The sequence below is a fragment of the Passer domesticus genome, chromosome 6, assembly GCF_036417665.1.
Source record: "Passer domesticus isolate bPasDom1 chromosome 6, bPasDom1.hap1, whole genome shotgun sequence".
Taxonomy (NCBI): domain Eukaryota; kingdom Metazoa; phylum Chordata; class Aves; order Passeriformes; family Passeridae; genus Passer; species Passer domesticus.
In genome coordinates, this window is record NC_087479.1 from 10,776,564 (window position 1) to 10,803,962 (window position 27,399).

The window sequence follows — 27,399 nt, forward strand, 5'->3', positions numbered from 1 at the left end:
TTAGGAATAATTTGAGCATTTGAGATGACTGGGAGGTGGTCACTGTCTCATAATTTTCCTGGTTGCCCGCTTAGCTGTGTGCCTTACCCCCAGTGCTGTCAGAGCATCAGAACAGGTCTGAGAGGCTTTTTCATCCTCCCTTTTATTGACAGTGCTCCAAGCAGTTCTAAAGGGATATTTCAGAAGATTCTGGAAGGTTGTTTGAGCCTCTGGATGTTCTTTTATTGTGAGTAAACTGTCTATAAAAGGTGCATTTCCAAAGCCTGAAGTATTCTGTCCTGAATTCACATGCAGCCTGACCCAGGCAGACCAGCCAGACTTCAGTACTGAAGAGATTACACGGGATGGGACCTCTGTGTTTGCTGCCCTGGCAGATTCCTGAAGAGTATCCAGTCAGGAGAATCACCATATAAAGAACAGTTGTTCTGGAAGCCTAGAGGAAAGCACATCTCTTGTCAATGGTTTTCTTTGCCTTGGCATACATCCAGCCCTCTAGTGGATCCACACTTATGGGATTCAAGATGTGCACACCTGTATGACAGCAGAAAGTCCTTCTCTCTGGCTTTTACATTAAAGCTTGTAGTCTCTTGTTGATCTGCCTCTTGTGACTCCACAGTTTTTCCCACTGCTCTTAGCAATTTTTTCACTTAGAATAGGAAAATGGTAATTCAGATTTACAGTTTCCCAGGTACCATTCATTCTGTCTCATGACAGCACGCATAAAATGAGGTAACTAGAGAAGCAATAATTATCCAGCTGTTTGTCTGGAGACACCTCTGAGCTGGATTCTATTTATTCACCTGGGTCTTGAGAGTTAGGAGACATCAGCATATTCACTGGGTGATATTTAGAATTATTTCACTTTCACCTATAATTTTTTATCACAGGGGTTAGGGAGGTTTCCAACCTGTGCATATGAACAAAAATGACTAAAAGTGCTCCAGGTGGCATTGGGAAGAGAGTGGCTGTCTTGGGATGAAAGCAACTGGCTGTCTTAGCAACCCCCACGTACTGCATTGTTGAAACCCAAGGGCAGGTATCTAGTTTAAATGCATCTTCAGGGAAGCATGATTATATTCAAATATTTTTCTTGCTGAGTTTCAGCATTCTCTATATCAAATATGCTCAGTTTTCAAGTAAAAAAAGTAAAATCCAAGTGCTCTCAGGGCAATTTCAGCCTAGCCCCTCTGAATCAAGCTTCCCTTCTTCTCCCTTCTTACTGGTTATGATGAATGCTCTGCAAGCCACATTACACCCTAATCAGCATTTGCATAATCTTTACTATCTCTGTGATTGCAATATGAGGGGGTTATATATAAGCTAGACAGTAATTAACAGGAGCTAGGAAGAGCCCAGCTCCAATGATTAGCATGAGGCAGCAATGATTCAAGAGCTGTGAGCCTTTCATGCGCAGCACTTGGAAGAGAGCTATCCTGCTAAGGAAACTACTTTGAGTTTCTTAATCAGGAGGGACTGTTCAGATTTTTGGGTGCACCTGCTGGATATTGTGTCTTCAATTACTGGAAATAATCTTCTACAATTCCACTGCTCTTTTGGTATTGGAGGAATAACAAACAAGTTCTGTTGCCACCAACCCACACAAGAGCCATGTCCATCAGAGAAGATGCCCTTCCTGCTCTTCCAGATGCTGAAAGACCTGCTTTGGAAGTGGTGAAATGCCAGCCAAGATTCTGCAAAGGTCTGAGCCAGGAGTACTAGAAAAATTCCCTTGGAGCCTTCAGATGATTGGAAAGGAATGAGCCCAAAAAAAACTGGCTTGAAGATTTTCCACAGTAAATATATGAGCTACTTCTCTCAGCAGAGGTCATCTGCTGTAGCCATGGGATGTGTCTCAGTCACAGAAATCTGCCTGCTGAAAATTGGGCAGAGGGGGAGTGACACTTTGCTCCAGCTGCCATTGAAACTCAGAAAGGCTCCTTAGGCTGCAGCTCCACAAAGAACCCTTAGAGCAGCAGAAGATTCAAGGATAAGTCAGCTTACAGGACAGACTTAGTGATCTGCTGCCAGTGTGGAAAGCAAGGATTCTTTTCAAAACAAAATGAATTTTGCATTTATTTGTTTGTAAGAACAGATAATAATAGAACAGAACCTGTTGTCAAACTGCAGGCAAGCCCAGACACTCTTGTAATTTTAGCAGATGGAGCTGAAGGAGCCCCAGAATATTCTAAGGACAGCCCTCTCACTTTAATAATAGCAGGCAAATGTTGTCAGTGGGTTTGAGGACAAGGAGCTGCTGTGTTCAGCCTCAAACAGAATAGCTGAGCTCTCAGGAGCCTTAGGGAGCTGAGACAATGGGACTTCACCATTCCCTAGGTCACACCACAGCAGTTCCCAAGTCCTTCCCTTTTTCATCCTTCCTAGTTTGTAGCCCAGAGAGATAAGAGCCTTTTTCTGATCCTGTGCTACTTTCCTCAGTTCAGTCCTCAGTGTCTGCTCCAGCTGCTAGGAAAAATGCTTTCACATCCTGAATTAAATGCTCCTCTGTTGCAGACAGATGCAACTTAAAATGCACAAAATATTATGTCATCTTTGCACTGAATTAGAAGCCACAAAAAGCAAATTCTTCTTTGGCCTCATTCTTACCTGGGGAATGCTCATTTGTCTTTGTGCCATTGCTGCAGTCTGACACCACCATAATCCAGAGCAGAAAGAGGCTCCAAACCTCTCCTGGGCTGTTTAAGATACTACACAGTCATAAAACCAAAGCCCAGTATCCCTCCCTCCTCCAGCTTCCTCAGGGTATCAGGAAACATTCTGGTCTGAGCTCCAAAGTGGAAAGCTGTGGTATTTGCACTCACTTTCCTGGAGTTACTCCCAATCCATACTGTGGTAACACTGTCAACTCAGCTGAGAACAGAACTATTTTTCATTAGCTGGGCTCCCATTTCAGTGGCTGTGGAGGAGAAGGTGGCAATCTGCATCTTTCCCTGCAGAAAGAGAAGTTATTTCCAATGGTATTGCTGCTAAAATATAGCTTTGCATCTTTTGTAGACCTCAGGAAGTTCTTTATTTATAAGGGCATTTCCAAACTTCAAAGACATCTGAGCAACTACAAATTGCCAATTCTCACAATCTGTATTGTAAGTTTTGTGATATTTGAGGATTTTTCCTCAAAGTACCATCTCTTGAAATGATGTGATTATGTAAAAATTCCCATTTTTTCTTTCATTTAAACAAAAAGGCAGTCATTTTCCTGCTTTCATGGTTATAGACAGAAGCATAAAAATATAAACTAAGCACACTGCAAAGGCTGAGGAATCAGAAGGCAAAGAAAAATTAATTGAACATATATTCTCTACTAAACATTATAACTAGAAGTCCCTTTCCTACTTTTTTTAAAGATCTGACTCATTATTTTTAAATTACTCAGCTTGGCAATACCATATAGATTCATTAGGCTCTTGGATAAAATTCTTTGTCACGCTAAAGGCTAAATTGAGCCAAGAGTAACTTCGCTATCAACAATTACATGTATTGTCTGTTCTCAGCTTTTTAAAAACATCATCTACCCTTTACAAAAACTCTGTAACACAATGAAGACTAAAGCTTTCATCTAGGCAAGCTCCAGTATATGACAAATATAAAAATTGAAAGGCACAATGGAAATAGAAGCTAATAAAACTTGAAATAGGTGAGATTTATTTCTTTACAGTCTCACTTCTCTCATACCCACCAGACCACTGTCTGTACACCAGGGTAAACCCAGAGTAAATCCAGCAAAATAATCTGACTTTATTGTTCACAACTTACATATTTTGCAGTGAATTGATATCAGTTCTGCTAAGTGTATTTGTCATTCTATTTCTACTTCCACAACTTATACCAAAATCTAGTGACAACAATGTGACTGGGGGACTGAGGAAGCACTAATATTAAGCCTGTGTGTGCAACTTCAGCTTGTCTGATATCTCTTCTGCCCTGCTTCTGAATGTGTATTCTGAAGCCCTTAATGATGCAATCATATTTTTTCCACAGGATCTGCTACCTCTCTGAGTAAGAGATCATTCTGATGAGGTTTGGATATGAAACATGCAGCAAGAGGGACTCCTGCCTTCCAGATCTGTATTTCACTTTATCCTTAAAGAGGAACTTGGTGCTACAGAAACCCAGCCCTATAGAAAATAGGTGAGAAGTGGATATTTGCACACTTAGCTGGTAAGGAATCCAGGATTGCAAAGAGTTTAACATGCTGTGCTTCAAACACCTTCAATGAGAAGGGGAAAGCGTGCAGCCTGCAGAAGAAACACTATCCAGGAGTCATACTTACAGCCCTCTAATTCATAATCAGAAGGTGTTATCCATTATGCTACCAGAATGCTGTTGGCAAGGTCTTTTCTTGGATAGATGCACCCTATAATCAAAGTTGAAGGATGGATAATGAAATTTATTTCTAAAACCCCACCTAACTTCTCCCAAAAACAACAGAGCAAAGTGAAGCCATTGCCAAGCTGATATGAAGATCAATTGAGTGTTTGTGAAGCCCTCAAGAGCAGCAGTGATGAGTACTAGAGAGAAAATTTTAGGACTTGAGCTAGCACATTGCTGACGAAAAGTAAGAGGAATAGAGGTCTTACATGGTTACTCTCAAATCCTCCAAAGCCAAGAGCACTTATCCTTCAAACCCTCCTTTAAAATCCTGTTTACTGCCTAAGAGAATCATCAAGCTGGGATTCAAAGGGCAGAAAAAAGTATGTACCAGAGAAAAACAAATATATAGCACCCTTACTTAGGAGGAAACAGACGGCTTTTCAAACAAGCCTGGATAACACAAAATAAATATGTAGGGCACCACACATTAAATGCTGCAGATAAAACAAAATTACTAAGGGGTCCTCTGTCCATCTTGTATATCAAAGAAATTCAAGTTCTTCAGAAAGAATAGTATCCCACTAAGGACTGCATCATAACACTGTCTTTATTCTGACATGTTTCTGAGTCATCTGAATTTCTGAATCACCTGAACTTCAACCTCATTGTCACTTGTTCATGTGGATTTCTATTTTGGGTTGAGGGCAAGGAGAGTGACGACTATTTTTTCTTTTTCTTTCTTTTTTCTTTTTTTTTAATTATGTCATCCAGAGTAATTCATATTCTCATGCTCAGTTAGAGGAGACTCCTTACATCCACTCCACAGACTCCTACTGCTTGACCTAAGAGAGCAGCCGGTCACAGAGCTGCAATGCCTGGTGCTCTGGAGGAAGAGCTTCTCTCCTGTCACCACAGCATCACTGCCCTTTAGCCACAGCAGAGCAATGAGGCTCAGCAGCCTGGATGCTTTTCCATGCCCTGATGGGGGGTGTTGCACATCTTGATGGGCATCCCCTAAAAGGGACCCTACTTCCTCTCATTCTGCTCATTTCTCCTGTTGTTTTAACTTCACTCTCCATTTCTCAGGGATCCCATCCTCATCCCAGTCTCTCACTATAACTCTAACTCTTGATTTTCCATCCAAGTACTGGTCTCTTTCTACACTGTCAATGCCTTTGAGCATTGACAAGACCAGCCACCTTTTAATCATGTTCATTCCTGGTTTTTCTCCCTTGCACTTGTGCAATTTCCCTTTCCTTTTATATCTCTGTCACCTCTAAGCCTGTGCCCCACACCAGCTATCATTGTGACACCTTTGCCAAAATAAACACCCAGGGGTGGGTTATTGGAGACAACCATGCTGCAATCTGAACCCTTGTTGGTGCATGAAAACTGCAAATAACACAAAATGTTGAAACAGGATTAAAAAAAAAAAACATGCAGGAACAAGGGACAGTATGTTTGTCTGTTGATTCAAGTTCATAGTTTCATTGTCCATCATGCAGTGCACTTCACCTGCACATTTTAAGATATTTATAGGAGGGCCCAGGAAGCCTGAAATCTGTCTAGAACTGCAAGGTTTGAGAATCAAGAATTTTAAAATGCTGTGATCTGCTGAAGAGACCAAAGGAAGGAGGCTAATTTGGCTCAACACATTTTTTTTTGCAACAGTAGGCTTGGTTTTACAACCCAAATGGAATGGCAATATTCTGGTGAGGGTATTTATTGAACAGAAAGTAAATCCAGACTCAGTCCATTCTATAGCCTTAAAAATTAGGCAAAAAATACAAAAATCCCCAGACTTCTCATGGCATAGTCAAAGGCCTTTTCTCATTGAAGAAGGTCAAGGAAAACAGGTTTGAAAATCTAAAATTCAGTTAATTTCTAAAGAAATAGAGAAAAAAAAGACAACACCAGATGATTTTACCATGAAACATTACAAGACACAGGTGCAAGTAAAAGGGTCCCAGTAACCCCAGTAAATACAGCATAACCTGAAGCCTGCAAAGGGATAGCAATAACACACTTAATAACCAGTGTCAAATTCTTGTGCCCTTGGAGTATTCCAGTAATAACTGGAATAAGACTGATTTTTGTCTCTAATCTTATCCCTCTCGTTTCCCACAGTTCAGAGAAACCCTGCTGTCTGGAATAAAGTTCTGAGAAGACAAAGACTGAACAAGTCTTGGCATGACTAACTAAATTAATAGGGATGGCCTGGGATGCTGAGACTCAGAGATAGGTACTGTAATATCTGGAACAATTCTTCTCCCCTTTGTTGTCCCTCAAGAATCTCTAATTAGTTCATGCAGCAGATAAAAGCTTTGAAAGGTCTTCAGGATCCTCCCTTGTAGCACAGTTCCAGCTCTGCCTCAATGCTCTGCTGATAGGCAGGAGGTGAATGGATCTCTTTGTCAAGTGCTCTAACCCCTGCCTCTTGTGTCATCTCCAGCAGCTGACACAGACACAGCACAAACAACAATAACACAATAAAGCAAAGTTCCAGGCACCAAGCTGCAGTTTGAATTCTGAAAGGAGACAGGCACTGCCTGGTGGTGTGCAGTCAGATGGCTCTCCCAAGAGAAGGGATGGATTTAGAGCTTTGGTCAGGTGGCCTCTTGCAAATGTAACTGTGGCAGTGTAAGGAATGTCCTTGTCCTTCAGCTACAGCTCCTGGCCTGAAAACTGTTGCTTTCCCTTAGGAGGGCTGGCAGAGTTGCTTGTGACATAACTGGCCTGCCTCAGGGGTGGGATAGTGCAGCATTGCCCTGGGGCAGGTGAGCAGTGCTGGGGTGTGACAGTGGTGACCTCAGGCAGGGACATGACCAACTCAAACAGCTGGAGGGATGATCATGTCTTACATTGATGCAGTTTCTTCTAAAGTGCTAATGTATATCCAAGGATGTCTCCTCTTTGCAGCTTTCATAACTAGCATCTCAATACAGAAGTTTTTTGGGATCTTCTTGGGATGTTACCTTGCCATCTCCAGGCACTGAGGGGGTCTGCCACCGACCTGCAGATCCTCCTGGGGTGGGTGTGCAGCTGTGTTCTAATTACCCCATCAGTAGGGCAATCCTTCACAGCAAGAAATTGCCTTAGCAACTCAAAGGCACTACTAAAAAACAAAGGAGGGCACAAGGAATTTTTCCCTCTACCAATCTCACTACAAAGTTGGTCAAGTTTAGCCAAGAGTCACTTGTATCAAAAGAGAATATTATTTAACTAAAGTTAATTGTAACTCTTAAATGATGATCCAAATAATAACTTGAAATGAATCTTTACAGAATTAAACCAATAGCAGCAGAAAGGCTTGGAGATGCCAGATGGTGCCCGCCCAGTCTTTAGGGTTCCCAGACATGAACAAAGCCAGCAAAGCCTTGTAAACTTGAATGTCTTCACTGTCAACTGACTTTGCCCTCTCTTCTGCCTCCCTCCCTCATCATCACTATGGTGACTACTGTATTGCAGCCTTTGAAACTCTCTCTTTCTCTCCCTTATTCATTCTTCTTCCTTTAGCATCCCTTTTCCTTTTGACCCAGTCCTGCCCTTTAAATGATAGGATCAGCTCTGGACTGAGGCTGAAGTCATCCCAGCTGTCCAGCCTGTCCCTGCTGCGTGCTTGTCTCATTGCTCATCAATCATCTCCTGAACTACCTCGGTTTGCCAAGCAACATTTTAAGGCAAACTGAAATAAGCAACAGTTCACCTTGAAACACACACTCCCAACCGTGACAGCCAAAGAACTGAGTGACAAGCAGCTGTGCAACAAAGGGGAGGGGAACGAATGTCCTAAGGTAAACTTTCCCTTCTCTTAAAACAGTCTCCTCTGTAATACAGGTAATGAATGCTCATCCATCTTCTCCTTATTGATTTAATCCTGTGTCAAACCTACCTTTTCACATATTCTGGAAGAGATGCTGTTTCCCTCCACGTGTCACCCACCATCACATAGTGCAGCGACTGATAGGAGCGGGGTTGGGGACAAGAACGAGCTGTGCTGCTTCTGATGCAAGGCACAGCCCCAGAGGCTCAAATGTGCTAACTCAACTTCAGCTTGGCAAATGAAGTCCGAGGCTTCAGGCAGAGCATCTCAGCCCTGTGTGCCCCCCTTAATGTATTGGAAGGGAGAGAAAGTATTAAAAGCATCAGATATGTGAAGGATCAAGTACAACTGTTATTTTAACGTGACTTGCTCCCTTTCACATTTTATACCGATTTCCTATAGAAATAAAGCTTATGAGATCAGCTGGGAAATGCACATCTCTCACCCTTCAATCTTCTTTCCCCCATTAGCCAATTTCAAGAGCACTTAATAGAAAGTAAAGTCCTTCAGGCTTAAATTAATTTTTACAGGATTTATAAAAAAACAGTGGCCAGGAAGCAGAGACCATGGTTTGGACTTTCCCAAGTTGACCTCTAATGATTTTGCTCCTGTCACCCTATTTCTAGAATATCACTTTGCTTTAAAATCTGAGGGAGGGGGAGAGGAGGGGGAGGGAGTGGGGTGGCAGGGGTGAATTATGTGTGGAATGTTGTAAGGGCAAAGCAAAGGGGAAGCACAGTGCCATGGTGAGTACACCAGTGCATCAACCAACGCCATCCACAGCAGCCACTGTGGTGCTGTTCAGGGAAGGCCCAAGACAGGATCCTCACAGCCACCTTGGGCAGCATGCCATGGACAGGCACAGGAACAGGAGGGGAATAGGGCAAGATATTGCAATGCCAGAAACAGTGTGCAAAAGCCAGGAAGCCTCATGTAGCTGTGTGGTCACACTGGTGGGACCAACGAGCTTCTCCTGAGCAGCCCACTTTGTGGTCCAGTCAAGGATTAACCCAATCCTGGCCTAAAGGTCTGAAGTCTCACTTAATATGAGCCATAAAAGGATACTGTAGATTAGGGATATGTCATCCAGGAAATGTCTAAATATAGCTTTACATGAACTGAACACGGGGTGCTGACAATGACTGCCACGAATGCGCAACCTCGGGATAAGGATGAAAAATTAATCAATTAAAAATGTATAATAAGAGATAGCAGCCACTGAGGAAGTGCACTGCACAGTGCAAAGGGCTGATTGAATACCAGGGAGCAGCTGTGGCTCAGTTCTTCCACCTTTAGCTGCTGTGTCATGTAAGCCCCGGTACCAGTGTTAGGAACTATCCCCCCTGTTGAGCACTGGGGTGAGCTCTGTGCTGCCTAGAGATTTGAGAGAGAGCTGCACAGGGGCAGCAGCAGGAAAAGGGCATTCCCTGGCTGGATTGTGGTCACTGCATGGACAGTCAACGGTGGAGACAGGCTGTTGGTGGTCCCATCTCTGGAGCAGAGCAAGTTCTGTCGCATGTTGTGGTTAATGGGATGTGAGAGACCCTGAGAGCTCACCGATTGTGGAGGAGTGGGGTGAGGCATTGCCCTGTTTCCCTGGAGCTCCCCATGTGCTGGGAGTTGTGCCTGCTCAACCACAGCCCCACTGCTATTTATGCTGACAGCAGCAGCCCCTCAAAGAGAGTGATCAAGTCAGGGGAAGGGATGGGTTAAAAGGGAGGAGGAAATGACAAGACAATCTCAAGAGAAACATGGAGCAGCAGAAAAACACAGAGGCTGTAAAGTGCAGAGAAGATGGAAAGCAGGATGAAAGGCTGAAGGCAGCAGAGCAGCCGTGGGGAGGTCAGGAAGGCAGAGTGGCTGAAGAACATGGAAGTTGCAGGGCATGACATGCTTTATGCTTTATGATTTATGCAGAGATAACAGTAGATTTGAGTATAATTAACTTAAAAGTCAATATTGCCCTTTACATGATAGGAACACAGATCTGCAGAGAAACAGGCTTCATTATTTTTCCTGCTTACAGGATGACCTACTCCCAGGGAAAGTCACTCTCTGACTGGCTCTTGTAAGGTACCAGAGGTGACAACAACTGTCCATTTTGGCAAAAAGGGAAAAGGTTACTTTAAATGGGCCACAGGATATGTTGCTCTCCTTTGTTTCTCCAGAGCTAAAATAAAAGACGAGCACAGAAATGGAGGGCAGGAGGGAAGAGCTGGAGAAACAGAAAAGACAGCAGCTGTTGGGGTGCTGACTCTTCCTCTCCATCTCATTGTGAAAGAAAGGGCAGAGCTCACACTCTTACCATTTCCTCTGAGATTATTTGTACCAGCCTTGGGCTGATCAGGGCACTGCTCACCCTTCCTGAGCACCCTTGCAGCACTCTAACAAAAATGCAATCTTGGCTGCCTAATCCACACTCTGAAATAGGGGCACAAGCAGACAGAGAAGAGGAAACAGGGAGAGGGAAGAAAGAAAATAAGAAACTGAAGCCAAACAATGAAAATATTGGCTAGATTCTTTCATTCAATTTCCCTAACTACATCACTTTTCTAAGATGAAGTAGATTACACCCATTTTAGTAACTTAGCTGTTTCTGGGGTTTTGAGAAATGCTTGGGCAGGGCAGACCTGAGAGCTAACTACTCCCCCAGAAATGTTTACTTCACCTAGTGCCCACTGCAAGCCCAATATGTGCAGAAATCTCACTCACTCATTATTTAGCCCTTATTAATGACCTTTTAGTTTGCCATGTGAATTTACAGAACCCAGAGTCCATGACAACAGGCTTTTTGTGCTAATCAATTCTGTGGTTTTTAAAATAATTTCATTACTTTTATTTTTTTTAAAAACCTTGTGGAAGGGACTGTGTTCAGCCCTGGGTAACCCCAAATACCTTATATCTGTTGATTTTCACCTGTCTCTATTCAACCACAGTTAGTTCTGCTATAATTTAATGTTGTGGACTCTTACAACTGCTGCATTTAGAAGCACCCAAGAGAGTCCCCACTGCCCATGGCTGGAGCCTGTGTTTGGGGCATTTTGTTCATGGTGGTTTTTCATGATAGGCTGAGGGTTACAGCTGCTAACTCCTCTCTCCCTGCCTTTCAGTGGTGTCAGTCCCACCTCAGCCATCCCAGCACACACACTTGCTCTAAGAGTACAAATGCAAGGAAAAATAAGTTGTTAAAATATTGACCCTGCAGTATGGAGTGAAGCAGAGAGTCTCCTGAGAAATCCTCCTCTGCTGCATTTTATTAAACAAAAATAACCTGCAGAGGCCAGCGAGTGGAATATTTGCCCAAGCCCCAGCAAAGAGATTTGATTTTTATTGTACTTTTGCCTCTTTCCTATGAAGGAAGGAGGATTAAAACACCTCCCCAGGTGGACAGGGGAATCTGAGCAGAGCCCAGCATCCAAGTGAGGCAGCTGACAATGGGGGATGGTGCTGAGGCTGGTGGGGGAGAAGGGTCAGGAGCAAAGAAAACCAGACAGGCTTTCTGCAGACCTCAGTGACACACCTGCATGAAGCCACCCAAAGGACTGATCCTCCAGGACATGTTATACATCTTAACTTTATGCCAGCAGAACTGAAGCAGAGCTGAACAGACATTTGTCCCCACTCCCTGTAAACTTTCATGAGTCAGCTAGGTGCTTGTTGTGCTTTGGATCCATTATTTTTCATAACCTGGTGATTGCTCCAAGAGGTGCCTCAGAGCTGAAGGACAAAGCTGAGGAGCAGAGGTGGGCAAGGACCACACCAGCCCAAGAACTGAACCAATAGTCCTTGACAAAACTAAATCATTACTTAATACTTTTTTAATGCTTTTTTTCAAAGTGTAGAGTCCAATAATTAAATCAAAGTTATCTAGAGACTAAACTATATGTATTGGTCTCTCTAGATTCTCCCCAAGCCCCCAGAGATGGCACCTGTGATACTGGGAGTTCAATGCCAACACTCACAGAAAGACATCAGCCCCTTTCAGTTAATTTCTTGCTCTTCCATGGAAATTTCCACTTCCAGGCTCTTCACTTCATACCCCTCAAGCAAACTTATCTGCATCTCAACTTTGGAAGGTTACTTTGGGGAAATTATTTAATACTGTGCTGTATTTGGGATGTTCAGGATTTTGCAGTGAGAGCTGGCCCATTCCTTTATTAAATAAGGAGTCATCAGCATGTTTTCAAGCTACTCAAGCATCAACACAACCTGAAGTGGTCCTTTCTCACACATCAGTGGCCAAACCCAGCCCAGAGCTGCAGCTGCCAAGGTGGAAAGCATGGCAGCTACCTACTTGGTCATCAGCTAAAATACCAGATTGCAAGGCAAGGCCCAGGCATTTGTGCCACTAACATTCAAAATAAATGACTGCTTGTGGGTCACTAAAAGCCCTTCTTTTTCTCTATCTAAATTACTTATTTCTTGGGTTATTACCAAATCTTTTTAGCCTTCACATGCAGGAATTGCAAGAAGAATTTTTATTTTGGTGACAGACAAACAGAATATCCCTGGGAGAGCTGGGAAGCCCATGCTTCTACAAACATTGGCACATGGGTTTCCACAGGCCAGCACTGCTTGAGACTGTGTGAGCAGTGTCTGGGGAAGCTGAGACACTGCAAAGGAGCAGCTTTCCTCCTGGACGTGTAGTGTTTCCAATAAAAGGATGTTCTGTTCTCTGCCACCTCTAAAAACAACACTGTTTCTGTCATCTCCAGGTTTGTTTTGCTACGTCTGATATTTTTAAATTGTTTATTAAAGCACTGCTGATTTAATTGGTTGTTTGTAATAGCATGTGTGCTGCTGGCTCGAGCCAGGAGCCAGAAGGCTTCTCCCATCCCCCTGACATTGCCAGGCCTCCATGCACACAGGAAAGCCCTTGCCAGTCACCCAGTACCAAACCTCCTCCGTGTGATTCCCTGCCACCACCAGCTGGGGTGAAACCGCTGTGAGAAGTTGTCTCAGAGACTGAAATCATGCACAATATCACCTCGCTTTAATTTCACCATAATTATCGACATTTGCCTTCAAATCCTATTGCAACCACAACACAGAAAGAGTTTTTGTAAGAGTCTCCTCTCCTCACTTCATTTACCAGAATCGTGATGCTGCAGGACCATTGCACTGGAAACTGTTATAAGGAAAACTCATTAAATTTCATTGCAGAAGTGATCAAATATGAAATGTATAGAGCAAAATAATTTCATGGAAAGATCCTAAAAGAACTCATTTCAGGAAAATGAAAATGCAACTGTTTCCATCTGGAAACTGAAAAGAAGACTGTGCTTATGTAGTTACAGTGCTAAAACAAAAACTAGTAAAATACGGAAATCATCTTTGTAATAATTAAATGAAGTCATTTAACTATTACATTGACATATATTGACATAATGACAATAATCATTGATAATTGAGACTACTTACACAAAATACACTAAACAAAAACAATGTTAAAATACAATATTAAGACATAAATACACAAAAGGGAGATTCTAAATTAAGTCAACTCTTTGTTTAATGTGATTCTTATAAAAATTACACTTTTCCAGAAACATACCTATTTCCCAGAATTTAATTTTTCTCTGCACCAGGCTATAGGGTAAAAATGAATAAAAGGTTATTTTTCACTGTTTAATTAATGCTCCATATCTCACACCTACTGATAAATGCTTGGGACTCCTGGTCTCCAGCAATGTGAACAAGCTGCCAGGTCTCCATTTCACTCTGTCCTTTCACACTTTCTTCCTGTCACCCTGCACAGTCCAAAGTCACTTCTGCAGAGGAATGGGTGATGCTGATGTCCCCCTGCCCCACGTTTTCCCCAGAACCAAAAGCAAATAACATGCCATGAAGCCCGTGTCACCTTTCTCTCCAGTGCTGCCCTTCCACACAGAGGAGATGGGCATTACCTGCCTTACCCCAGAGATGGCAGGGTTTGTGTCTGAGCCCATCACCCACCCACAGCAAAGGCACAGAAGGGACAGGGAATGCACACGCCAGGTGCCACAGAAAAAAAACAGGAGGGCAATGGGAGAAATATGAGCTAGAGAAAAGGATGGAGGAGGCAAAAGTTGAGGAAAGGAAAGTGAAACTAAGAAAAGCACTTACTCCTCTTGAGAGGGAGGAACCAGCCCCTGGAAAAGTCCTTATTTGACAAAGCTTTCCTTCTGTTTTCAAATTCCTCATGCAGAAATGTAGACAAGAAACATTTTCCTCCTGTCCTTGACAAAACAAACTGGGATGTGGCCTATAAGAAAAGCTACTGAAGGAAAGTCAGCACTGGCACAAAAGCAAATGGGTCTGAGCTGGCCACAAATCCGTTTAAGGTGGCAGCGAGAAGATGGTGGCTCTGGGGTGGGAAAGGACAGGAATCTAATTAAGGACTTTGATGCATTCATTTAAGGGATTATAGAGTGTGATCACCTCCAAAGACAGGTAACTTGTCTAAATGGTGCCCAAGATCCCCACCTCTGTTCCCAAATCCCACTGTACTTTGCCTCACTTTTGCCAACCTCTCATTCTTCCATGGACCCACACTTCCAGCAGCGTGTTTCAAGAATAAAGGTCCAAAGCACAAAAATTTGGGTGCTATTAATGCAGTGCCACACAATTTTATACAATTACACACATAAGACCAACTCTTTCACTTAGAAATACAGGGCCTACCAAGGACTGCAAGAGTACATACAGATCCATCCCAAAATAATGCTTTCTGTATATTTCAGGAATGAGCCTTAACTATACTTAGGATAAGGAATTTGTCTTCATGTGATGAGCGTGACCTCATCTTCTACAAAGGGAGAGGTTGTGAGAAAGCAGACACTCCTCTCATCCGCAAGGTCCAAATCACCAGTATATTTCATATATTTAAAGTACTGATCTGGAACCCATTGCTGTAGTGTCTGGGTGCCTCATAGTCTGCCTAAAAATAAACAAATATCAGTTACCCAACTGGGTGACTCATAATCATACACGAGCCCCTTCCAGTGTGAGCAGATTGCCTGGTTAATTAACTTGAAATCTGACTAACAGATGATCCTAATACCATCCTCAAACTACCATCAAACCACTTAGTATGTGTAAAAGGGTCAAAGTGCACAAAGCTAGTAAACTAATTGCCTCTTCCCTCGTACATCATGCACTAGGAAAAATTCCCTGTTCCCATCTCAGAATTCATCCTTATTGACAAGAAATGCTCATAGAGCTCTTTCTGTTCTACATTCAAAATATGGGCAGAAGGGCAGGTTTTCATCATGGTACCAGTGAGAACGGTTCACCAAGGCACGAACCCAGCAAAAAATTCAATCCACTCTTGAAATATTCGCTGTGATGCTCATATATTGTGTTGTTGATGCTTCTGATAATTTAACCTCACCTTCCATCCCCTCCACACTCTAAAAAATACAGAGTCTATTGAGAGAATCCTTCTGAATCTTGATCTCATGGGAAATATTTGCTTTAAATAATGCAACTATTTTTAAATGAAAATGTTTCTGAATGAGAAGAGCCCATTGTGACTCGGTAAGTGATTCATTTCCTTGAGTTTAGGTTTTTGTTTTTAAAAACTCCTCTCTTCCTATAGGTATACACACACACAAGAATACATATAGAGAGATAGATATAGAAAAGTACAGGTATACATAAAAATGTATAGGGCCACAAGGATCCCTCTTTACCAAGCCAGACTCATCCCAGAGGGAGCTTTGCTGGCAGGCACAGGAATCTTTGCTGTCCTTTGACTCAGCAGCAGCCCTCACAGTGCCAGCAACATTAGTTTAGTTACCATTCAAAAGGGCAGAAAAACATATCTGGGCTTAATTTCCTTAGAAAGCTACCAAACTCAATTGTTCCAAGAAAAATAAAATTCACCCTTGGGGGAAAAGCATGAACCAAAACAAAACAAAAAACCCTACAACTAACCAAACACATCTACAGATCTTGTGGCATCTCTATGAAGTGTTACAGTTGGCCACCTTTAAAAGAAAATTGAAGTTTAAAACCATGTCTTACTCCACATGCTGCTTGCTTTCCAGTCTAAACAACTCCTCTGGGCTGGAGCAGAAAGCAAGGGGGATCCTGAGAGACATTCCTTATCTATAATCATCACCTATAACTGCATTTTCCTTTAGCTGGCTCTAGCATTTTCCTGGCTAAACCCCACCATTCACATGCAGGGAAGACTTTTTGGAAGTCAATACAGAACTGCAGCTCTCAAGTCATCCTGAATTGACTTTTTCAGCCTCCCTGCAGGTGCCAGCCATGGTTGCTTTTTGACATCCCTGCATTACATTGGCTTTGTTTGTACAAATGAGTGAAGTTCTTCCCCAGTGACTGATTTGAAGACACTTATTACTACCAACAGCTGCAGGAACATTCTTTTTGCTCAAGACATAAAAAGGTGGAGTTTGGAGCCAAACAAACAGACAAAGAAAAGCACTCTGAAGTTGATAAGACTCCTACCAGATTCAGTGGGACCAGAAATTCACCCTTTCTCCTGGGGGCTGGCAGGTGTGTGCAGCTGTGCCTTGGATTTGGGGTTTATTTCCAGCTCCCACCCCCAGGTCCAACTGGGCAGCCCTGCAGCACTTGCACACAGCAGGATCAGGTGTAAAACCAGAGCTCACATCACAAAGAGGTCTCGTATCTCCAGCAATCCCTGCATTTTTCTGCTCAGAATTACATGCTGGCCAGCATGTTTAATGAATGAGAAAAACATCTGGTCTCATAACTGCTCCTGTGGGCTCCACAGAGCTGAGCTGAGGCAACTCTTCACAGCTAAATGTGCACGTACAATGCTCCTCTCGGTGCTGCTGCTTGAGTTTTCTATCAGCCTTCCAAAATGTGTGAAAACAAAGATAATTCAGGTTTTCACCTTGCTTTATTGACTGTTTCAAAGTGATGTTCACCAGTGCCTACATAATTATCTAAGTGAGATAATACAGCAAACACCTTTCAAGCTGCAGGGCTGCACCAGTGGATGAGCTGTGCATATCATTTGTACTGTGAAAAATAGTGTTGAGGAAGCAGGGATTTGTGCTAAGTTATCAATCAAAAGTTTTTGGGGTTTCTGGGGGAGGTTTTTGATTTGGTTGGGTTTTTTTTGTTTGGGTTGGATTTTTTTTTTTTTTGGTAGGAGTTATGAAACTACATGAAAACAAATGGAAAAAATGTGTTGTAGAGGCAAACACAATGCTCACCACAAAAGACATCCCAAAGAAAAAAAATAATTCCCAACATTGTGCTATGTGGGTTTTGTTTCAGGAATAATAATTAGCATGAATAGCATGATTATGCAGTTTCTGCACTGACAGGAGTCTGAACAAAGGCAAGAAAATCTTCATGTTGTGGGGTTTTTTTCCCATTTATTTTAAGATTCTTGTAAATGCCATGGGATATTTTCAGCCCAGTGTTGGGATTGTGGTAGAAAATGCAGACAGTTTCATGTGCTACACCTGGCCCTTTTCTCTGCACTACATGCTTTTCTGGATAAATAACTGCAGTTGCCTTTTGGGCTTCCTTGCTCTAGAAAAGATCTACACAGAGCTACAAGGGAAAAAAAAAAACCTAGCTGATTTTACATGAAAGTAGCAGCAAAACAAATTATACAGTGGATATAATCAAATCTATCCAGTGAATACACGAGAAAAATAGAGACATTTTAATTATTTTGAGTAAAAGCAGTGATGCTGAAACTGGTAACATCCTTTCATCATTAGCAAAGGTTGCCAGTCTTTGCTGGGGGTCAGAGGCTTGTCTCTATGTAGTGGGGATTTCTCATTGAACACAGGTACACACAGCCCTGGTTGTTGAGCTGGGGTCTTTTTCTTCTTCCTCTAAGTAAAGCAGGAGATGAAATAAGAAAGGAGATGGCACAAAACCAACAGATTACTTTAAAAGACATTCAGACTACAAGTTTTATTTCTGTCTAAACTAAGTCATTTGTGCCAATGCACTGTGTGCTGTGACCATTAGACTGCAATAAAGGGAATTCTGCCGTGAATGTTACTGAAGGAAAATAGCTTCTATTGTAACTCCCACCTTGGGACTTGTGCCTGGATTTGTTTTTTGAATGGAGGGGTTATCTTCCTTGCTTTAAAGTTCTAATGTAAAAAATACCTTCATATCTTTTTTATTTGTTTATTATTAATTGATTTCAGTGCCTGAAAAGAAATGCATCCCTTTTGTTTGGGTGAAACCCGGTGGTGGAGTAACACCCCATGCTAGGGGGGCTGCCTTTGCCAGTATCCTCAGGATAAGCCTTTCCTTTTGTTCCACTCTGTGATTTGGTGACATGTCTTAACAGCCTGGGTTTGGCTCCTCTTGCCTTTGTATCCTGAAGCAACAAGGGCAGTGAGTTCTATCTCAGAGCCTGCATCAGTGCTCTCCAGCACACAGGGCTACACTCCACCCATGCAGGCACACCTGCTCTGGACCATTCCAGCTCATGGACATCAGACCTTGCTCCAGATGGAAGCAATTTGCCAGGTGCTACCCATGGATGGCTGGAGCAGATCAGAAATAGGTGCTAAAGTCCAAAGAGACCTCATAACTGAGAGAGCTTGGGACCAGGTTTTTGTCATGGTACCAGTGGCAGAGGGACTCCAAACACCTTGTGATCATCTGGTCATGAAGAAAGGACTATGCCCCAGCACTGCTGCTGTTTGGGGTCACTGATGGCAGGCAGATGGATTTCCAAAATCCTCTCCCAGGCCTGGACCCTGTGATTCAGTAACCAGCTGATGCTGCAACACCCGTGCCAGCCCCGTAAGCCCCAGAGGCATGTCCCCTCTGTGCCAGCAGTGTGTGTCTGTGTGACACCCAGCCCTGCCCTGCCTCACTCTCATATCACAGCCCTGAAATACCTGCTGAGCACCACCAGCACCAGCAAAACCACGTCAGTTCCCACACTGGTTTACACCAGCAGCACAAACTCAGGCTTTGAGCACAATCCTGAGCTATTCTGGAACCTTGCCATGAGCAGGGTCTAAAGCTCCCTCACCCACTTATTCATCCAAAATTCAGGAGAGAAGTTACAGCCCATCATCACCCTTCTTTCTACCAATCCATCATCATCCAAATTTGACTTTGTTAGCATCCTTCCCCAGGCATATTCAGGTTGTTGTTACCTTTCTTGTAAAACCCAATAGACTTACACACCAAACACACAGGCAGTCCAGGTCAGGTTCAGGCAGGGGTCTCTCTAAACTCACTCTGCTGGGTTTTAGCACAGGCAGCCAAACCACTCTGAAGAATTCCAGGGCTCTCTTGGTTTGTATCACCTTATTGTTCCTGTTCCAGGCCAACACTGCTGGTCAGCATCTCCAGGCTGTGTTACAAGGTTTATCCATAGGGGACATCTGAAGAGCAGCTGCTCCCCTGTTCATCCCTCTCCTCCCAAAGCACCATGGCATGACCAGGTCCAACACAGATGGAAAGGCTGCTCTGCCCCTGGGCTTTGAATAAACCTTGAGTCTCAGTGTCATGGAGCCCTGCTTGGGATCTTCATACAGTAAAACAGACAAGTGCAATCAATCAAATAAACAGGTAGTACTGTGCACAGCAAAAAGTTCTGTTTTCTACAAACAACATCTTAAAGGTGAAGCTTGATTCTTACCAGACACCCAGAGAAAGATGAGTTGCTGTTCCTTTCCTGTGTTAGGAGTGGTAACAGGTCTTCATACTCATGGAAATTAGGGAGCTTGGTATTTCTGAGGTCCCTGAAATTTCATCTCATTTGGTCAAACGAGTTAAAAATCTGAAGGGGACAGAGTGATAATATGAGCAAATAGCATCACTTGCAAAGTAGTCAATTAGCCTGAGTCACAAAGACCTCTCCTGCAACTTCTGGACCTCTGTGAGAGCTGAGGGCAGGACAGCAGGACATGTGCCACCTGGACCTTTCATGGTGGGAAGTCTTCCAGTGTGCTGAACAAGAGCACAGCAAAGTGTGTGTCACTGATCTCAAATGGGACATCTCTCTGCGGGCATGAATTCACCTCTGTTTTTTCCCTGCTGGCCCACTAACACCAGGGGGACAATTCACAACATGGGACTCCCATTCACTGCTGCACAAGTAGTAACATCCTGCAAAGCTTGAGGTGGTCCATTCAGACTTCAAACCACCACCACAGGATCTCCTAGAGATCCTCTGATAAAGCCCTTGGTCTCTGTGGCTTAGTGGATCTCATTAATATAAAACTGCTCCCCCTTTCCTGTTTTCCCTTTTCTAGCCCTCACAGTAAGAGCAGAGGTTCAAATGGCATGCAGGAGAGCACCCCAAAAACCTGAGGTTTGTTTCCTCATTTTTTGTTTCAGAAGCTGAAATGCATATGAATTTACAAGTGGTTGGTTGATTCATGTTTTCACAAGAATATCTTTTCCTTCCTGAGCATCCCCACCTTCCCCAGATACGGGTCACACCTCTCAGCAAACACCCTTAAGGAAATGCAGCTCATTGCAACCTCCTTCAGCTGGAATATCTCAGACTGGCTCTTAAGAGATAGCAAACAATGCCAGCAAAGTTCTTTTCAAGTGATACAACTGCATCAGCACTGGGAATTTGCCAGCACAGATATTTTCTGGCAACAGAAGAGTGAAAAGCCACTGCTCCAACCAGCATAACAGCACTGGCAAAACAGCAGGAGAGACCATTGCATCCCTGATAACATCCATCTCCTCTGTTCCCCTTCCCCTGGCCCCATTTTCTCCCCCCATCACTTACACACAGTTTTGGGTCTGCCCAGGAAGGGGAGGGTTGCACTGCTATCTTCTCATGTAGATAAAATGTCTCATGTAAACAAGTCCAAAGGATCTGTGGGAGATGTGGGCTGCATGCTGCAAGACAATTCATTCACTCATCACCTCCTTGAGCCCCTAACCCACAGCATCTCCTCAGATCTGGTCTGACTACAAAGGCTTTGTTTCAAAGGGAAAGCTTTGAATGATCTCTGTGCCAGAGGAGATTCCATGTTGGTGCTGAGAGCTGCAGCACTGCTGCTCGGTCTGTGGGGCACTGCTGAAAGCACTGCAGAGCCAGCGTGGCTGCAGCCCTGTCACTTCAATGAGCAGGGAACTTCGGGGGGGGGGGGGGGGTGGGGCTATTTCATCAATAACATTTATTCCTCTACCTCCTGCCTGTGAAAAAGGAGAGAAGTTCAGTTCTGGACTCTGCACTAATGCAACTGTAAAATGACAGTTTATAAAAAGCCCAGAAAGGGGAAGCTGAGGGGCTGTTTCAGCAGCAGCCACAGTCCAGCCTTGCTGCAGTGACCCAGGTGGGTTCCCCTGAGTGAGGACACGCTGACAGTGTTACAGCTTCTATCATGATGCTTTGGCAGAGCACAGAGCTCAGGGAGGCTTGGCACAGCCTGGATGCAACTTCCAGAGCCTCTGCAGGCTCACACCTTGGCTCTCCTTTCAGCAGTCAGCACATGGTGCAGCCTGACAGTGCCTGGAAGGAGCCTGTGCCACACATGCATGCAAGCAAACTGAAGAACAGGTAGGAAAAACAGAGTATATGAAGTCACATCTCTGCTGGCATGCAGGTGAATCCTCATGATAGACTCTAATCCTTCTTGTTAACATACCTAAATTTCTTACTAGCATTTAGCAAGTTGATGCTATTTGGACAAAATGCCACAATCAACATATAAGTTGGCAGGCACAGCAAATTGAAAAGGCTTTGAATAATGTTGTCCCAAATCCTAGCTTGAAAGCTTATAGCTTACAAACAACATAACATGTAGCAACATTGTGTATTGATTTCATTAAATAATAGCATCGAGGGGGGGGAAATTGCTCTGAATAGCAGCTTTTAGGAAAATCACTTTATAGTCCATAGCATCTGATAAAAAACAGCGCTAGCAATCGAGACCAAGGGGAGAAAGAGCTGAATCAGAGGCCCTGGGGATGCAGTGCCAGTCTCTGCTGCAAGGGTGTGGGAATCCTGCAGCAAATTTTACTAATTCTCCTCCAGCCCTGCAGTAGCAGCATGTGACTGCAATCCCCCAGCCCTGCTCTGCCCTGCATGCCCAGGAAGTGCTGCTGAAATCCTTCATGGCCAGGCACAGCACCCATCCTCCCGAGCAGCACTGGTGCTCAGGCTGGGCAGATCATGCCACAATTAACTCTGCCAGGATAAAACACTTCAGACTAAAAGAGGAGAGATGTAGATCAGATGTTAGGAGAAAATTCTTCACTCTGAGGGTGGTGAGGCACTTGCACAAGTTACCCACAGAAGCTGTGGCTGCTCCAGCCCTGCAGTTGTTGAAGCCCAGGCTGGATGGGGCTTTGAGAAACCTGGTCTAGTGAAAGGTGATCTTTAAGGTCCCTTCCAACCCAAGCCAGTCCATGATTCTATAATTTGGGTAGGGGCTAAAGCAGCACTGGTGGGGTTTCACAAGGACAGCTAGACCAGACTATAACCAGGCAAAGCTGTCTAGATGCAGGTGTTGGTCCTCTCCAAAAATGAATTTTTGTCAGATAAATGTACCCAAGGTCTCCTCTGCTTCCCTTACCCCAAACAGGCCCTAGCAGGAAAAAAGCTGCCTAGTGCATATCCAAGTGGCATTTTCCATCACTTCTATCTCTGTTAACTGCTGGATCTCATAACACTTCCAGCTGGTCCGGCTCCGTGGGGGTAAGGCCAGAGCCTGGCCTCCAGAAAGACAAGTGGGAAAAGCCTCAAAAATTGACAAATTAGCTCATGCTCACAGCAGCACGAACTGTGCTGGGTCTGTGAGGGAGCCATTTAACCTCACCATTAAGTTTCCATCAGGTGACACCACTGCCCCTGCCAGGGTGGATCCCAGTTAATTGAGCTTGTCACCTCCCCATCCCTGGCTCCTCTCATTCAGAGCAGTCTGTAAAGGCACAGACCTTGCCAGCCAGAAGCACACTATTAGTAGCACTGTTATTATTAGCCAGTCTTGTATTTATTTTTTAGGAAGTCCTACTGCTGGACTGCAGACCTGCCTGCAATGCTCTTCCAAGGGGGGGCTGGGGAGGGCAGACTCCCCGGCACCAAACCCATCATTAATCTATTTTGAAAACAAGATTGTGTTTTCCAAATAGCACTGCATGACTCGCTCCCATTCTGCCAACACATTTTTATGGTGGTTTGGGATTTTTAGGGGGTTTCTCGGTGATGGGGGAGGAGCTTAATGACTGATAAGTGTACTAGTGTGCTTGCAGCCAGCCCGGAATAGAGCCTGTGGAATAAAACCCTCCTGCATGGGCTGGGCAGCAAAGTTCTCTTAGGGCTGTAATGCATTGCAGCTGCAGATGTGTCCAGTGCAGTATGCAGCAGTATCTGGAGGCAGCAGCATCAGTGGCCCTGCCCAAGTGCAGGGGTCCCAGCTGTGTCCCTGCTGGGACTGAAGGTGAGGCTCGGTGACAGGCTGCGGGTCAGAGCCGCTCGGAAGGGTTTGCAGTGCTGAGCACGCACCAGTGCTCCAGGTCCGAGCGGGTTTGCCCTCACCTCAGTGCACAGCAGCTCAGGGTGCAGAGCTGGTTCGGGGTCCCAGCTGCTGCTGTTGGAGGAGACGTGTGTTGTGTCCAGCTGGGAAGAACTGAGCTGGCTGCCGGCAGGATGGGGAGGGACAGGCACAGACCATCGGCTTTGCAGTGAGGACAGTATGGAAAGCGAAAGCCCAGGATTTTAGCGGGTAGCTCTGGACCCCTTTGGGGAATTCCCAGCATTCAAGATGCTGTTTGCTTCCTCCCGGGGTCCCCTCGGGAGCCTTGCGGCAATTACCAATGAGCTGGTGGAGCACAAAACCTGGCTGGGACAGGGCGGCAGGCTGGGTCTGCAGCGAGGCCTTCCCGTGCCGGGGGAGCCCGGGGTGAGCTTCTGCCCCTGCCCCAGCCCGGCCTGGCGGGGTGAGAGCACAGGCCTGCAGCCCAGGAAACAGAACCTCTGCTTCCAGCAGCACCTTTGCCTCCGCATGATCCTGTGCAAGGCTCCATGCCTCAGTTTCCCCTCTGGCTCGCAGCCCCCCACCCTTCAGGTGAGCTCTGTGGCCGGCAGGGAGGGAAGCGCTGCAGGAGCCCTCACACGGCTCTGCCCTGAGGAGAGGCAGGGAGAGCGAAGGGGCTGGGTAGGTGTGCCAGCTCTACAGCAGGAGCAGCAGAAAGCACCTTAGAACCTGGGCTTCCCACAACATTAATTTAAAAAAAATGAGGAAACCTGGGTGAAGGGGAAGAAATTAAGAAAGTCAGGTGGGAAACCAGGTGGCTGGTGAAGTCACACAACTTGGGAAACTGAGGCAGAGACAAGCTTCACTTGGGAATCAATTCACTGACAGTGAAAAGCCTTTTCAGCAGAGGCTCTCATCCACTCTTGAGACTCAGACATTCCTGGCAATGAGAATTCCATATGCTGCTTCTAAATGTTGCAGAAAGTCCCAGCTGCTGCAGGGAAAGGAGCCTTCCCCCCAGGACAGAGTCGGGCCGGCTCAGGAGAACGTGAGTGTGCTGCAAAACCAATCTCGGGGACAGGCTACTGGGTGCTTCGCTCATTTGGAACAGCATTGTGCTTATTCATCTTTGTGCAATGTCCCCTGTGATTGCACACGGCTGCATGCAATACTGGGGAAGTTAGGAGAAATTCAATTATATTGATTTACGGAAGAAAGAGACAATAACAAATGTAATGGGTAGTTGCTATTCCATATTTTATCGTGAGCCATTAAGACTTCGGGTTCTAATATCCTCTACCTTTAGAATGAAATTAAAACAATCATTTTCAGGGTGAGGTGCTTCTCCACGCGGAGCCTGGAGCTGCCAGCTAACCAAGCGTTGACACACATAAATCAAGACCTCCTCAAATCTGGGTGCCCTCAGATGCTTGCTGGAAATCAACCAGAGAAGGTTCCTCTCAGTAAAGGTGCTTCTTGGTACAAAAGATGCCGAGCAGGTTGCACACTCATATTGCACACCTAGTCATGGGCTGCATAAATACACAGTGGCAATCTGAGTCTGAGGAGGTCTCTGTTTAACATCCATGCTTCAAAGACCTAGCTTCTACTTATTGTTTAGGAGAGCAGAGCCTACAGCAGGGAAATAGAAAACTCTAAGTTAAGCTGAAGCAAGCAGAGAATTGTACTGGGCTGTAGCATGTTCCAGCTCCCAATGACCAAAACCTGATTGATTTTAGGGGAGACCTGGGGGGGGGAAAAGGTTTTTTGAGAGAGGTAACAAAACCAATCACCCAGATCTTGAGGCTACCAGCTGAGAAATGCCTGGCATCTCCCACTGCTGGATACACATATCACTAGAGGCAGCTTGATGTGCTGCTGCTCTGACACCAGGTGTACAGCTCCCTTCCCACAAGGAATAAATCCCTGAGCCTCTCCTAACCAGCTTTCTTCCTCTGACTCACCTCTCATCAGATTTTGCAGTACCATGATGGTCCAGATGGAAAACAAAATGCAAGTGATTCTCCAAAGCTCTTTCTTTCAGCAAGCATGGTGTGAAACCACCCCATGGATGTGTGCTGCCAGTGCAGGAGTTTTCCTCTCCAGCATTCAGGTTCTGCTGGGGACACACAACCAGGCAGCTGCTCTGTCTTGCAATGGCTGAAAACACAAGTTCTTTTCTATGGGCAAGGGCTAAAAGGCTGTTGAGACACATTCCAGCACTGTAATATTGCTCTGAATAGAAAACAATAGAATAAAACTCTCCTTTCATGAAGTAGAGCATATTTATGTTAATTGTGGTTTAGAAGCTCTGCTCAGGACTTGAGTGAGTGACCATTTGTTTGCATCATCTTAAGCTACCACTGCATGCAGTTCATGGCAATTTAACAGAGTATTTATAGCCAAGGTTAATAATTTCCCTGCAGTTTTTCTTTGCTCCTTGTCACCACCTGACACCTTGAATGGCTCCTGCCCACCCACTGCCTGCACCGAGCATCGATGTGCTGCCAAAACAGCAGCGAGGCCTCTTCCAGCTCACCTGGTCTCAGCTGAGTGATGGGAGCAACTTCTGCTGACCTAAAGCACAGCCTCTGATGCTGCCAGTGCTGAAGGCTTCCCAAAAGCCACCCTCAATAAACACCACAGCAGCCTGCACACCCCTCAAGGGTCTGGTGGGACTCTGGTGCAGCTCCCACAGCACATGAGGAAGACTGTGAAGGCACCCAGCCTTCCTGCAGTGAGCAGAGCAGGGTGCTGCTTCAGCTCACAGCTGCCTGGCACTCCTCCAGGTGATGCTTGCTTGCTTTTCAAAAGCAAGCCACCCACAGCCAAGTCCTACCACAGGGGGTTTCCCCAGCACTGGCTTTCTGCATGAACCCAGAGGCAACTCGTGGTCCAAAAGCACGGCTGGCTGGAAAGTGACCACCTGAGCCCTGCACATGGGCACTGCCCAGAGCTCTGCTCCTGCCCACAACCTCCCAAGGGCTTGTGGTTTCTACCAGCAAAGTCCTCTCTGGATGGGGAGAGCCTGGAGGGCAGCTGCCTCCATCAGGCTCTTCTCTGCCATGGAGCTCCTGTTTCACACCTGTTTAGGTGGATGGATGGATGGATGGATGGATGGATGGATGGATGGATGGATGGATGGATGGATGGATGGATGGATGGAGTGCCTCCACCTCCTCAAGGATGCCCAGCCCCTGCAGGGCAGCTCACTGAGGGCTGTCTCTGTCCCATCCTGAGCCTGAAGCTGTCCCCTCCCACACCTTCAGGCCATCTCTGGGGAGAGGTGACCTGGTGTTTGGGTGGAGGCCAGGCAGGTGGGAGGGGGCTCTGGGGCATCCCTGGGGTGCAGGGCAGAGGTGTGAGGGGAAGCAGCAGCTGCACGCCTTCCCTAGGGAGCAGAGAGATAAGCTGCAAGTTTCAGTGCCAGTTTCAAAGGCAGTGCTTCTCACAATTAACCCTCTGACCTCCCTGCACGCCCTGGCAGGGTCAGACAGGGTGGGTTGCTCAACTGGGCTTTGTACATCTCTGAGGGTAGAGATACTGTGTTCTCTCTGAGGGCTCTGTTCCCATGTTTGCCACTGGTAACATCCAGGCAGGCTGGAATTTAATCTCAGTCAATATCTGAAAATGTCATCAAAGCTGGAGCAAAGCTGGTCTCTCTCACCCTTACCTCAAGTCTCCTCTGTTTCTGTGTAAACCTGTCACCCTCTGCCTGGCTTAGTCCAGCTCTGCTCCTTGGGAGCCTGCACCATCTCAGGGCTACACCAGGACAGCAGACAGTCTCTCAGCTAGACCTACTCCCCTCTCTGAGCTCACCATCCATGTGATAAT

At 45.2% G+C, this 27,399-nt stretch overlaps 2 long non-coding RNA genes across 3 annotated transcripts; one reads left to right on the plus strand and one right to left on the minus strand.

Moving 5' to 3' along the window:
• Positions 1 to 2,358: 2,358 nt before the first annotated feature.
• LOC135302613 (uncharacterized) lies at positions 2,359 to 23,925 on the minus strand. The gene is made up of 3 exons (XR_010364204.1): positions 23,628 to 23,925; positions 19,764 to 19,904; positions 2,359 to 2,948 (listed from the first exon to the last, which is right to left on the minus strand). It is a non-coding gene; the product is annotated as an uncharacterized LOC135302613 (long non-coding RNA).
• LOC135302612 (uncharacterized) lies at positions 22,921 to 25,565 on the plus strand. 2 transcript variants are annotated; one of them, XR_010364202.1, is made up of 2 exons: positions 22,921 to 23,529; positions 24,547 to 25,565. It is a non-coding gene; the product is annotated as an uncharacterized LOC135302612 (long non-coding RNA). The 2 variants fall into 2 exon arrangements; XR_010364203.1 differs by lacking the exon at positions 22,921 to 23,529 and adding an exon at positions 24,022 to 24,156.
• The last annotated feature ends 1,834 nt before the right edge of the window (positions 25,566 to 27,399 follow it).